Source organism: Sabethes cyaneus, chromosome 2 (genome assembly GCF_943734655.1).
Source record: "Sabethes cyaneus chromosome 2, idSabCyanKW18_F2, whole genome shotgun sequence".
NCBI lineage: Eukaryota > Metazoa > Arthropoda > Insecta > Diptera > Culicidae > Sabethes > Sabethes cyaneus.
Genome location: NC_071354.1, coordinates 200,571,129 through 200,586,070, shown reverse-complemented (window position 1 = coordinate 200,586,070; position 14,942 = coordinate 200,571,129). Strand labels below are relative to the sequence as shown.

At 36.7% G+C, this 14,942-nt stretch overlaps 1 protein-coding gene across 1 annotated transcript in view; it reads left to right on the top strand.

Moving 5' to 3' along the window:
* Positions 1–14,942, top strand: part of LOC128733658 (glucose transporter type 1) — a 215,794-nt gene that overhangs the window by 82,964 nt on the left and 117,888 nt on the right. The window lies entirely within an intron of this gene.

The window sequence follows — 14,942 nt, the reverse complement described above, 5'->3', positions numbered from 1 at the left end:
CTCTGCCTGCCTTGCCAGTCGTTGTTGTTGCATCACCTTTCTCTCATCTTCATGCATTACATCCACTGTTAATGTTACCGTTGTTGTTTGCGTACCCCTTCCCCCTCCCCTCTACCATCCATCCCCGCTGTGCTCCCGCAAGCAAGCCAGCGTGTTTGTATATGCGTATTATGTCGGGAAGTCTGTCCCGGATGTTACACCTGTTCCAATGTAGCCTGTTGCTAACTTATCCTTGCAAATGACGGAAATCCGTCGTCGTTGCTTCGTCGTCGTCGGTCCGAACGCACTGCTGTTTATGCTGTGTTACTGTATGTTGAATAACAAATAAGTGAAGTGAAAGGTTTTACCTCCACTCAAGAACTAGTTATAGTGCATGCTTAAATTCTGAGGTAATGAAATTCTGACGATACAGTTTTGATGGGTTGCTCACTGCTTCAGAGCCCACGAAAAAAAAGGTCTGCTGAACTAAGGCATTCTCGAAATACGACCCAAAGAACAGCCATGTAAATATTACCTCTAATATCTCCGTCAGATGTTTAGTTTTTATGACGCTGGGCTAAATTTCCCAGTGGAATAGCCGTTGGAACTAGCCTTTCATCACGTTTTGTTACTTTTCGAGACAGCGAAAGAGCAAAAAAAAATCTCATGCAACACAAATGTGTCATATATCCTTCATGATATTTTCCATGGGTTAATCTACTGTCGGACCCCGGTCTGTCGGTCTTTTTCATAGCAGGGATCGACCGACTAGCAGCCCGTTATTGCACTACTCAAGGTCCATTCTGCGGCACATTCTGTCTGCCTACGACCCGTCCCGGGGTTTTATGGCAATTTTTTTCGTGCTCGTTTATTATCCTGAACTCGTACTTTTGGAAAATATTGAACATCCCACCCAAGTAAAAAAATCCAAAGATTTAATCTACGATAAAGATAATCACACTTCGTTCAGAGTAATTTCGCTGCTAAAACGCAAATGTTTACTTTAATTCATGTGACATCCAATTTTCATCCGTAGATGTTAGTTTTAAGCTCCTCCCAAAAGGACGCATTGTATATTCCATCAGAATGAACTGTTCCACTGTTCTCCACCGGATTCGATGAATGACCGGACCGCTGCTGCACTGCTGGTCAGATTGTCTTTTGTTTTCAGAGAAAACCCATCCGTTTTTTTTCTTTCTTTCTCATCAACTTTGATTGTTGACACGTTCAGTCAAAATTTGGTAGGGTTTCGGTCCCAGCGCGCGTTGGTTTCCCATTTACAAACAGTGACGGTCCACCAGCTACCACTATGAACAATTTCTAGCCGGCAGTACCGCTAGGTGTGGTGAGTTTGTACCTCGTATGAAATTCGTTTAAGTATAGGCAGTTTGCAGACCCATTAAAATTTCTAAAATATGCTCAAGTTCTTTTGCAATAAAAAAATCACCTCCAACGGTTTGGAACGAGACATTTTTCATTCAATTTTTTGTTGTTTGTCAAGAGCAGCTAACATAAAATAGGTGCAAAGGGTTTCCCATGGGTGCCCCTTTTGTTGGTTTGTAAAACTTACTCCTAAATGTTTAATAATATTCTTCCATATAAGCTTGTTGGTGTTGAATAATGACATTAAATTTTTCAACGAAATCTCCTGTACTCTCACATGATTGGCTCGGAAGCTTTTTTGTCATGGTATCGTTCATCCGCCATTTTGCTAGTTTGTCAGTCGGCACTTCCGCTTATGAATTCTTGGAGGCTTTTCACCCATGAAAGTATAGAATTATTCTTTCATTTCCAATGAAGGATTTGCAATTTTCCATTGCATTGTGCACAAAGCACAAGGCTTTTAAGGAGCTGTTTCTTAGCTGCCTATGTGGGCCTAACGTTTTGAATGATGTTTTGATCATTGTTCATCATAATCAATTTTGGCTATGACAATAGTTTTATTGCCCTTTTCTTTCCATGATACCATGCTTTGCTATCTTTCCAATATTTTCCTATATCTTGAGGAAATGGGTTCTCCAAATTCAAAATGGTTTACTTTTTTTTGTCATTTATATTTATATTTTAATGACGACTGGACTGATCTGTAAATATTGTTTAATGGATTGTAACTATTTTTCCATTTTTGTTTATTGTATTGTAGCTTTTTTCTAATATAGAGTAGTGCGGGGCATAAGTGCGATGTTTGAAGTTGTCATCAATTGTCATGAGATATAAATAAGCACAACAATAAAATATATATTGATGCAATAATTCAATATCTTCACATTCAACTATAAATCATCTGGAATAATAGTGTTATGCAAAATTAACTCTTGATTTTTCTGATCAACTGGCCATTTACACCTTTACCCTACCAGCGGGGCAAAAGTGCGAAGCTCGATTCAATGAAATAAGCACAACAGTAGCTAACAACACCATAATATCTTTAATCTGTGATATGTTTCGGTAAGGAATATTCTCAATTGGCACCTTTCCTGTTTTGCGCTGGTTTATTGCAGCCTCCATTCGATCGTAACTTACCAATTGAAAGAGTGGGTGGGTGCGAACTCCACCTTTGAAAGGTTTACTGCCCCGTGGTTTACTATGGTGGTTTACCAATCAGTAACTGCCTGTAACGTGCTTCCGATAATGTCCACGTTGCCAGCGAAACAGCTGAATTGGCAAGATTTATTGAAGATCGTGCCCCGCATATTAAAACCCGCACGTTTGATAACACCTTCCAGTGCGATGTTGAACAGGAGACAGCAACGCCTTGTCGGACTCCCCGGCGTGTTTAAAACGGGCTTGATAACGCGCCCAAAATCCTCACACAGCACTGAACACCATCCATTGTGGCCCTAATCAGTCTTGTCAGCTTCCCGGGAAGGCAGTTTTTGTCCATAATTTTCCATAGCTCTTCACGGTCGATAGTATCGTAGGCGGCCTTGAAATCTATGAATACCTTAGTATTCGCGATACTTTTGGAGGATCTGTCACAGCACAAAGATTTGGTGCGTTATCGATCACCCGTCCGCGAAACCGGCTTGATTACTGAACTCACGCGTGGGACCTTGACGTCCAGCGTGACTTCGGTTGCTAAACTCTACCCAACTAACAATGCTGGTTTCATTACGCACTTATCATTGTTCTGGTGACCAAAATAAGTAATTAAAGCCGAAATAAGAGCGCATAAAACTCAAATTGTTACTTGGGTACCCTACTATACCAAGTGTGTTCTGCCATGCAGTTGAATGAGTGAACTTGAAGTATTTTTTCTACATATGTTATGCGGGGTGTGTGATAAAAAATCACGACACGACCTGACACGACCGTTTGACGTAGAACTACGTTATACGGATTTTGTCAGCTTGAATATCAACAACACTTTTTTCACTTGCAGTGACCCATATAAACTGAAATAGAGTAAAGTAGCACAAATAACATAATAATGCCTATCCTTTGTTTACAAGTTTATAGTCATGTCGAGCAGTCGAGTACTTCGATTTTGGCCACGAACACTACGGACGCTGCGACACTTGGCCAGCGACTTTTATTTGGCGAATAAAATCGCGTACTTCGCGACGACCGACTAAATTGTCGACTGCCACGAGCACTTTCACGTTTTGTTCTGACTTCTCTGAGTCTTGTCTGCTCTGATACGGAAGTGAATTCAGCACGAGCCGGTTGGCAGGAATGTTGACATACTGGCAAGAAAATTCGCTAGTGGCGATTATCTGCAAGCTGCTTTTCGTATTTTAGAGTTCTTTCGTACTGATCGATCAATCGAGGGGTTGATTTTGGCTATTTAGAACCTGCTGTTGCCAGTTCATGCTTTTACGCTCACGCGTTTATATTTTAATACTACACGTAACAACCTTTATACGTAAGGAAGGCGGGACTACGCAAGTGTCGTAAATTTATTCTTCTTCTTCTTCTTCTTGAAGCAACTTTAGCAGCCGTATGCTCGGTGTATGTGATAGTCGTTCGTGACTGTAAAGCAAAGTTATCGCACGGAGATTGTATGGAGGAATTTTTATCTTGAAAACTTTCAATTCATTGATTTTCACTATCTAGCGATTGAAAAACAATGTGCTCATGAAAACCACACAATTGCTGCATATTTTGTGAATCAAATGAAATGCAAACCAATAACATCTGTTCTGAATTTGAAGAGCTATTACCGGTCAAAATCATTCATTCTTTCGTGACGCTGGCCTGAACTTAAATTTTGGAATGACACCATGCCGTAAGACGTAGCTCTTCGTCAAAAAAAACTTTGATACGATCGGATAAGTGAAAGTTTTGGTACGTTTATTATGGAATGAAGTAAATGATTCGGTATGACCATTTATAAATAAAATGTTCTGATACGTTCATTGGTGAATTAAATATGTGGTTCGATATAACCATAGATGAATTAATTGATTCGGTACGATCATTGTTAAAAGAAGTATATGGTTCGGTACGACCATAGATAAATCAAATGGTTCGGTACGACCATTTATAAGTAAAATGGTTCGATACGTTTACTGTTAAATGAAATACATGGTTCGGTACAACCATACTTGAATTAAATGACTCGGTACGATCATTGTTCAATAAAGTGTATGGTTCGGAACGACCATTAATAAATAAAAAAATTCGGTATATTCATTGGTGAATCAAATATAAGGTTCGGTTCGACCATACATGAATTAGTTAATTCGGTAGAATCAATGTTGAAGGAAGTATATGGTTCGGTACGACCATAGATGAATAAATCAAATGGCTTAGGACAACCATTTATAAGTAAAATGATTCGGTACGATCATTGTTGAATGATATAGGGTGAGGGAGCGAATGTCGGACTTATTAGCAGGCTTCTGTCGTGCTCTGCAGAATATCTCAATTCTCGGTGTTTTATTGGCAAACCACAGAAGACGTATCGATTTGCTCTCTCTCAGTCGGATGTTATCTTCTCCGACGCGACGAGTTTTGTTTTGCTTTTACAGTGCTTTGCTGCTTTCCTCTGCCGGCAAGTGAGCATCAGTTTGGTTTCATCTTTCTTTTTCTGCCGGAGCACTACCGAATGCATGCTCTCAAGGTCACGGAGCAAATTGTTCCAGTCCATATAATTGCCTATCGCATATTCTCTTTGTGACACGGAGCGAATAGTCTCGTGTCTCCAGTGTGCTTAGAAAATATTAGCTCTGCTTGTCGTTGTGCTCCTTCTGCGCATGATGAGTGGTCGTAAGAGAAAACAGTATTCAGGCATCGTCCGCAGAAAACGAAAGCAACTTGATCGTTGTGAGAAGCAGATTGCTCTGCCTCTGTATGCACAAGATGAGCAAAATAAAGCCTGCTTATTAGGCAGCTGGCATTTTACTGGTTAGCTGTTACCGTAACCAGTGATGGTAAAAACTCAAAATCTCAAAACTCATCAAAAATCAAAATCAATTATGAATCATGTCAGCTTGATCCTATGCAGAAACAAATCATACGTGAGCTTTTCTGTTTTCATAGCAAGAAGTACAAAACTCACACATATTTTTTCCCGATTGATCACATTCTGCTTTGCTTCAACTGCTACCCGGAGCTATGCACATATACATACAAATTCCTTGTTGAACAGCATAGGCATTCTCTCGTGCGATACGTAGCAATGAGTGAGCGTGAGGGAATAAATCTCTAAATAAATCGCAAAGTTAAACTAAAACGCACATTTAAATTACATGTTTATCTAATTCTTATTAGGCTTTTTACTTTCTAGTTAAGAAAATGTCGATTCCCGCGAAAGAAAAATATAAATTCCGCCAATATGTGTTGCATTTTTCGCTGCTGATGTTTTCTCTGACGGTAGATTCTCTTTTGCTCTCTGGTTCGTTGTATGAAATGCCAGCTGTGGAAGAATTAAGCAAAATGCTCACAGGTGAATTTGGTTCACATGGTTCACGTATTATAGCGAGAGAAATTCATATGTGACTTTCACGCTTGTGACCAAGGTTGAAATTTCATGTGTTTGAAATCTCATTGAGTTTTTCGCTGCTATGAATTTTTTAACACTGACCGTAACTTCATTGTTGCCAATATGCAACTTTAGGCTAAGATCTTATCTCTCAAATTCAAAACCCGAATTAATCCACCTAGCGGCGTGACCTAGCCTTTCTACTGCCACAATAATCATTATTTAATTTCTCAGGAATATCTATAATTAACTCGACTATATTTTCAAATATGCGTTCCGTATTCCTCAAAATCCTTATTTGCCAGTTAAATTCACAACGTATTGCGTAGAATAATTATATTTTCTTTCCTTGGGTGCGTAAATTCTTGTAAGCGTCATTTATGTTATTTGATGAACACCTTATTTAGTTTTATAATCGGTCGGCCTTAACTTTCGCGTTTCAGAGCCACATACGAAACTTGTTTTGAACTGACAATATGAAATATGTGTTCATAGCAGATTTTTTGATATTTTTTTGAGTGGTTTTAACTAAAAGGGTAGATTTTTTTGATATTTTGATATTAATACCATGCGTTCAAAAGTTAGCATCTTTGAAAAACAAGAGTTCAGAAAAATTATTATTATACTTCGCTTTTGAAGAAAAAGGATATCTACAACAAAATGATTAATCTCAAAATTTTACTATTAGTTTGCTTGGCTTCAATTTTGCAATATATCTGAATTAGAAAAAATAACTGAATAGAGCATTAGATATGAAAAAGAGAAATTGAACTTTTTCTTAGCTGGCGCTCCATCAGATAATTATTTTTGCATGAAAATCAAAACTTAAGCTTCTTTTGAATATACTTTCATGAAAAGATAGTCATTAACTTGATCACATCGTTTTTACAATGTTAGAGGGTTAGGAAAACAAGATGAGGTCGAAAAATAGTGCAAAAACTGCGCCATAAACATGCTTGAGAATGAGAAATATGATCGATATGATTTCCAGTGCTTGTTATTTTTGATTTATTTGTTAAAACATGATACATGACATAAGACATCTGTCCTTTAAAATGTCACTAACGAAAACAAATCTTACAAAGTTACTACCGTGCAACGTTTACTTCCTATTTTTCATATAACATTTCTAAGCTCTGGTATCTATGGATTGAAAAGAGCATCTATTAATGCGCAAAATTTGTATGAAATTTGTATAAATTTATTTGGAAAAATCAACTCACTAGTATTTTGATCCTATACACCACTATATGTACTTATATACTTAAATTAACTGCTTTTCTCCGCTTTTTGCTTTTCTTGTATAATTGTGAGTAACAGTGAGTGAAGAAAATGACAATTGAAATCTAAAATCAAAGAAAAGAAAAAAACTTTTACCGACTAAATTCCACTATGTAATATTTATTTGCGACAGATACGTAATTCGCCTACGACGTGCCGGCTTCATCAGTGTCTTATTTCAAAGCGTATACGTATCTGTCGCGAATAAATATTAAATAGTGGAATTTAGTCGGTAAAAGTTTTTTTCTTTTCTTTTATTTCAGAGTTCGTATTCCACTAAGAGGCTTCAAAAACTTCAGACTATTGACATGTTTCTCACTTTTCTTGAATTTCATTGCAAATTGTCATCATATACACATACATACATACATACATACATACATACATACATACATACATACATACATACATACATACATACATACATACATACATACATACATACATACATACATTGAATACAATCAACATTTGATTGATATGTTTTGATTTCACACGTTTTAACGGTTTAAAATACGGTGCTCAAGTGTTAAAGTTTGAATAACTTTTGAATGAACCGTCCGATTTTAAATAACTCGGTTTCGTTTGATAGATCTCAGCAGTAATTTTCAAATAATAATAAAATGTGTGATGTTTTTCATTGAATTAATTCTTAAATGTTACAAAACTAGGTTTTAAATACTATTTTTTCACATTTCTTTATGTAACTTTCAAACTACAAGTCCAATCGTCATGAAATTTGAAAGTTAAGGGTTTGTAAGGCTCCTCTTTCATATGCTATCAATTTTGTTCAAATCGGTTAAGAGATCTATGAGATAATGAAGTCCCATATTTTTCGTATTTTTATACATAACTTTTGAACTAAAAGTCCGATCAGTATGAAATTCAATAGCGACCAATGGGACACCTAGACCTTTCATTTGACACTAAGAACAATAAAATCGGTCCAGCCATCTTCGAGAAAAGTGAGTGAGATTGAAAGCGTTACATACACACACACACACACACACACACACACACACACACACACACACACACACACACACACACACACACACACACACATGCATACACACACACAGAAAATGCTCAGTTTTCGAAACTGAGTCGAATGGTATATAACATTCGGCCCGCAGGACCTTCTTTCCATTTCCGGTTTTCGAAGTGATTTCTATACCTTTATACTATATATTTATATAGTAGAAAGGCAAAACGTCGAGTAAGAAATAAATATTAACTAAAAAACCCGAATTAATCCACCTAGCGGCGTGACCTAGCCTTTCTACTGCCACAATAACCATTATTTAATTTCTCAGGAACATCTATAATTAACTTGACTATATTTTTAAATATCCGTTCCGTATTCCTCAAATTCCTTATTTGCCAGTAAAATTCACAACGTATTGCGTAGAATAATTATATTTTCTTTCCTTGGGTGCGTAAATACTTGTAAGCGTCATTTATGTTATTTGATGAACACCTTATTTAGTTTTATAATCGGTCGGCCTTAACTTTTGGGTTTCAGAGCCACATACGAAACTTGTTTTGAACTGACAATATGAAATATATGTTCATAGCCGATTTTTTGATATTTTTTTTGAGTGGTTTTAGCCCAAAGGGTAGATTTTTTTGATATTTTGATATTAATACCATGCGTCCAAAGTTAGCATCTTTGAAAAACAAGAGTTCAGAAAAATTATTATATACTTCACTTTTGAAGAAAAAGGATTTCGACAACAAAATGATTAATCTCAAAATTTTACTATTAGTTTGCTTGGCTTCAATTGTGCAATATATCTGAATCAAAAAAATAACTGAATAGAGCATTAGATATGAAAAAGAGAAATTGAACTTTTTCTTAGCTGGCGCTCCTTCAGATAATTATTTTTGCATGGAAATCAAAACTTGAGCTTCTTTTGAATGTACTTTCATGAAAAGATAGTCATTAGCTTGATCGCATCGTTTTTACAATGTTAGAGGGTTAGGAAAACAAGATGAGGTCGAAAAATAGTGCAAAAGCTGAACCATAAACATGCTTGAGAATAGGAAATATGATCGATATGATTTCCAGTGCTTGTCATTTTTGATTTATTTATTAAAACATGATACATGACATAAGACATCTGTCCTTTAAAATGTCACTAACGAAAACAAATCTTACAAAGTTACTACCGTGCAACGTTTACTTCCTATTTTTCATATAACATTTCTAAGCTCTAGTATTTATGGATTGAAAAGAGCATATATTGATGCGCAAAATTTGTTTGAAATTTGTATAAATTTATTTGGAAAAATCAACTCACTAGTATTTTGATCCTATACACCACTATACTTATATACTTAAATTAACTGCTTTTCTCCGCTTTTTGCTTTTCGTGTACAATTGTGAGTAACAGCAAGTGAAGAAAATGACAATTGAAATCTAAAATCAAAGAAAAGAAAAAACTTTGCAATTGAATCCCGCTATTTAATATTTATTTGCGACAGATACGTAGTTCGCCTACGACGTGCAGGCTTCATCAGTGTCTTATTTCAAAGCGTATACGTATCTGTCGCGAATAAATATTAAATAGTGGAATTTAGTCGGTAAAAGTTTTTTTCTTTTCTTTTATTTCAGAGGACATATTCCACTAAGAGGCTTCAAAAACTTCTGACTATTGACATGTTTCTCACTTTTCTTGAATTTCATTGCAAATTGTCATCACATACACATACATACATACATACATACATACATACATACATACATACATACATACATTTATACATACATACATACATACATACATACATACATACATACATACATACATACATACATACATACATACATACATACATACATACATACATACATACATACATACATACATACATACATACATACTTACATACATACATACATACATACATACACACATACATACATACATCGCACACATTGAATTCAATCAACATTTGATTGATACGTTTTGATTTCACACGTTTTAACGGTTTAATATACGGTGCTTAAGTGTTAAAGTTTGAATAACTTTTGAATGAACCGTCCGATTTTAAATAACTCGGTTTCGTTTGATAGATCTCAGCAGTAATTTTCAAATAATAATAAAATGTGTGATGTTTTTCATTGAATTAATTCTTAAATGTTACAAAAATATGTTTTAAATACTATTTTTTCACATTTCTTTATGTAACTTTCAAACTACATGTCCAATCATCATGACATTTGGAAGTTAAGGGTTTGTAAGGCTCCTCTTTCATATGCAATCAATTTTGTTCAAATCGGTTAAGGGATCTATGAGATAACGAAGTCCCATATTTTTCGTATTTTTATACATAACTTTTGAACTAAAAGTCCGATCAGTATGAAATTCAATAGCGACCAATGGGACATCTAGACCTTTCATTTGATACTAAGAACATTAAAATCGGTCCAGCCATCTCCGAGAAAAGTGAGTGAGATTAAAAGCGTTACATACACACACACACACACACACACATACATACACACACACAGAAAATGCTCAGTTTTCGAAAGTGAGTCGAATGGTATATAACATTCGGCCCGCAGGACCTTCTTTCCATTTTCGGTTTTCCAAGTGATTTCTATACCTTTATACTATATATTTATATAGTAGAAAGGCAAAACGTTAAATAACTTTGTACAGTAATACCTCGATATAAAGCAACTTTTCTTTTATTTTCGTTACATTATATCTAAGTTACGTTATATCGAAACAAAAACGAAATTTGTTCCTATTCAAACGAAATTGATTGCAAATTTAGATTGTATAATTTAGAAATACCGATTTCTAAAATAGCGTATTTTCAGTTATTTATACTTGAACCACCGGCTCGTTGTGCGCGACTAAGGTGTTCCGCTTGGACTGCAATTGCTTTTAACTTTTAACTTCTTCTGCTTTTGTTAAAATGCTTGTTCATGTTGTAGTTTCTTTTGGTGATGAATATTTTCTTTTTCATACGCTTCTGTCCTCACAGAAGCTTAAAACTGATCCTTTTCGATAGTAAAACAATATCTGAGTGTTTGCAGATAGGTCGTGAACAACGAAAATGTTGGAATTTTACATAATAACGAAATAAACACTAGACGACTAAGAAGATTTTGATGCTAACTTTTGATACATTTGAATGGAAAATAGTGAAACTTAACGATTGTTTTTTGGTTTGTTTCACTAAAAGGACTAATATTGGAAAATGGGATAACAAGACTTGGTCAGTGCTATAAAAATAGCCACAAATTTTCATAAAACAGTCCTAAATATTGACATTTTTTAATTGAAATTGGCTTCACGTACTAAGTAGATTTATGTACATAACTAAAATGAATTATAGCAACAGGTTTTATCATTCTTATTTGTCAAATAGTTCAATTAAATAAGCAAGGTCGATGAAATTTAATGTGGGGTGATTGACATCAGTGCAAAGCTTTTTAAAATGCTATGTTAATCACATTTTCAGCGCTTTTTAACTAAAGTATAGATGAAACTTACATTCAAGTGAGAAAAGTGTTGAGATAAGTCATGCAGATATAAATCATTGCAGTGAAAATAGGACCAATATAGGCAATAGGACTAACATTGGCGGCTCTACCCTAGATGGTCCGGTACAACCATATATGAATTAAATGGTTTGGTACGATCAAACCATAGTAAAATGATTTCGTGCGATCATTATTGAATGAAGTGTACTGCCGATACAACGACGCACCGAACTGTTCATGCACAACCAGGGATGGAAAATCAGTGATTTTGATCCAATCTGTGAGTTATCGTCACATGCACAGATCACGATCCGTAAAGGGAATCTTTAGCACTGATCACAAGATTTTGTTCTCTAAACAGCTTCAGCAGTCGATCACAGTGCTACTTCTTACCTAGCTACGAGAAAAAAGGTTACTCATGTTGATTGTATTGAGATTCATACACTGCACGTTTGTATTTGTTATATTTCTCAACTCAACCACGCAATGAACATAATCCGACCTGCGGTTTGTCATAATCTGTACTGATCGCGACAATGTATTTGTCGCTTACTAGTAAAAGCCTAGGTGCTACATTCCGTTATCAAAACTTGACCTTCTGTTTTAATACGACAGACTTCGCAGCCAGCTGTTAGAGTGCAGGGCCTGCTGCTACGATCCTATTGACTCTAACAGCCTCTCCCAGTCGAGATTCGAACATACGACGACTGGGTTAGTAGGGCAGCGTCATACCTCGGAACCAACTGGGAGCTTACAAGTAGTGATGTCAATAAATCTGAATCTGATCGCTCCTATGATCTATATTTCTAGAATCTAGAAGCGATTTTTTTCCATCACTGTGCATAACGTAACACTGTAAAGGTGGTGTGTTACGCGAGGCATGTTCTGATGCTGGGATAAGCGATATTCCGTACCATATTCTGCGGTATCGGGGACATTGATGATTTTACTAGACTGAAGCGGGGAAGGTAGGGGCTTCCATAGTGACATGTATCGTGCAGCCGGGTCTCGGCACAGTTCTGCGAAACGGCTGGAGTATGGTTGACGGTGAAGTTGCATTGAGTATATAGTTAGATAAGAGACTGCTTAAACAGGTCTTGTCATGACAGATCGAAATCTGAATAATCAAATAGGCTAGACGAAAGGGTAAAAGCGGATTAAACATCTGTGCGTTATCAATTTAAGGTCGGAACATACTTGCCATTTATGGCAGCTTGGAGAACCTCTCCACCACTTCCACACACAAGGCCGGGATGACTGACGATCAGTGATTGCAACTGTGCGGCTGTATAGGGGGGTTCCAGGGTTTACATAGTGCAACCGCGGTGTATCCCTGTGCGTACTGCGTATACAGCTTGGAACTAGTGTTTCATCGGTGTTCACTAATAAGTCTGGAGTTCCTCAAGGTAGCAGCATGGGACCATTACGTTTCTTGTTGTTCTTTAACGATGTCGCTGTACTGCTGGGGACTGGCAGTATATTAATATACACTGACGACCTGAAATTGTTTACTCCAATACAAAATATAGACGACTGCCGCCACTAGCAAGAGTTGCTCGATTTATTTGGTGAATGACGCAAAATGAACTGGCTCACTGTGAGCATTGCCTAGTGCGAATTAAACGCATGCAAAAGAAATTCATTCGAATTTCCTTGTGACATCTTCCATGGCACCATCCGGATAACTTGCCACCTTACGCAGATAGATGCCGTTTACTTAATCACTGCAGCGCAGACGCAAAATACAACAGGCATTATCCGCTACTCACTTCGAATTCCCGAAAGTATATGTTTCCGGCCAAGTGCCGTATGAAAAAGCATCGCGTTTAAGTTTTGATGCGACCCTAATTTTGAATGACACAATATGCAGTGATGTTGGATTTTATCCCATTTTCGCATCTACGCTCAGGCCTAAGCAATCTCGCACCGTAGCTCTTACGTCATCTTCCGAAGTGTTTGAGTGGAGAGCGGAAAGATAAATCCAAAAAATGGAAATCGTCTATAATAATTGGTTTGGTTCCACGATTTCCCGTTATGCCGATTGGATCTAAGTAGTTCAGAGGTCTGCCATTAGAAGTACATATTTTAATCCACTTGTGTGTTTTAAACGTGCTCGATATCTTTACCCAATGCTATCCCTCGCGGCCTTAATCAGTTTCGTCAGCTTCCCGGGAAAGCCGTTTTCGTCCATTATTTTCCATAGCTCTTCACGATCGGTAGTATCATACGCAGCCTTGAAATCTATGAATAACTGGTGCGTAGGACTTGGTAATCGCGATCGCAATACTTTTGAAGTATGCCGCAACATAGAGGTTTCGTCCGTTGTCGATCGTCTGTCCACAAAACCGGTTGAAAACGTCCCCTGCAGTTGTTACAAAGTAGTTGTAGTAATCGGTATATGACTAATTCTGGTCATAAATAAGTTAATGCAACTAGAAGTGCAAAAATTGCGCTGCTTGGCGAAACTCATCTATAGATATGTTAGATAGGTATATTAACAATGCTTGTGTTAATGAGTTACATAGGTGAATTACTTTTTTCAAATATCTGGTAATTTATTACGAATGCTGTCGATTTTCTGTATCCTAATGCGCAGAATTATTTCCAATCAACTGATGCCGCTATCCTTAAAATCTTTCAAAAGTTTGCTGAGTTTTATGCATGCAAAACCTGACTACTTTTCGTTACATGTTCAGTTTTCGTACTGATAAATACACTGATTAAAAGTTAATCACACAACTATAGTGTCATATTTAAACAAAGCATTGACTGTTTTTATCGGTTTTCTGTTTTGTGTAGAATCTTTCGAATTTCGTGAACTATTTAATTCTAGAACTAAATTGAACAGGATAGCATTTTGGATTCTAGATTTTGGAATAATTTTTCATATTTTACACGCAAGCGAAAAATTTTATTTTCATCAGTCGAACACAATGGATTGAAGTACCACAACATCACGGTTATAAATTCGTCACCTCCCACGATCGGTGTTCGTTGGTCCAGAACGTTTCCACGCGTGGGTGAGGTCCTCGTAATTTTTTCTCCATCGCCCAGCACGGGAGTCACCCAGCTTCACTTTCTGCTCCGCTCGGCAATAACAATGGATGAAGTGAATGAGCTCTGTATTTCTCGACGGCGTTGTTGGTACTTTTGTGTCGGTTCAAATGTACATATTTCAGGTTTCGTCTTTTTTTTTTTGGTTTCATACACCCCAATGTTGATTACATTTTTTTCGGAGTGAATGTCCAATAAAAG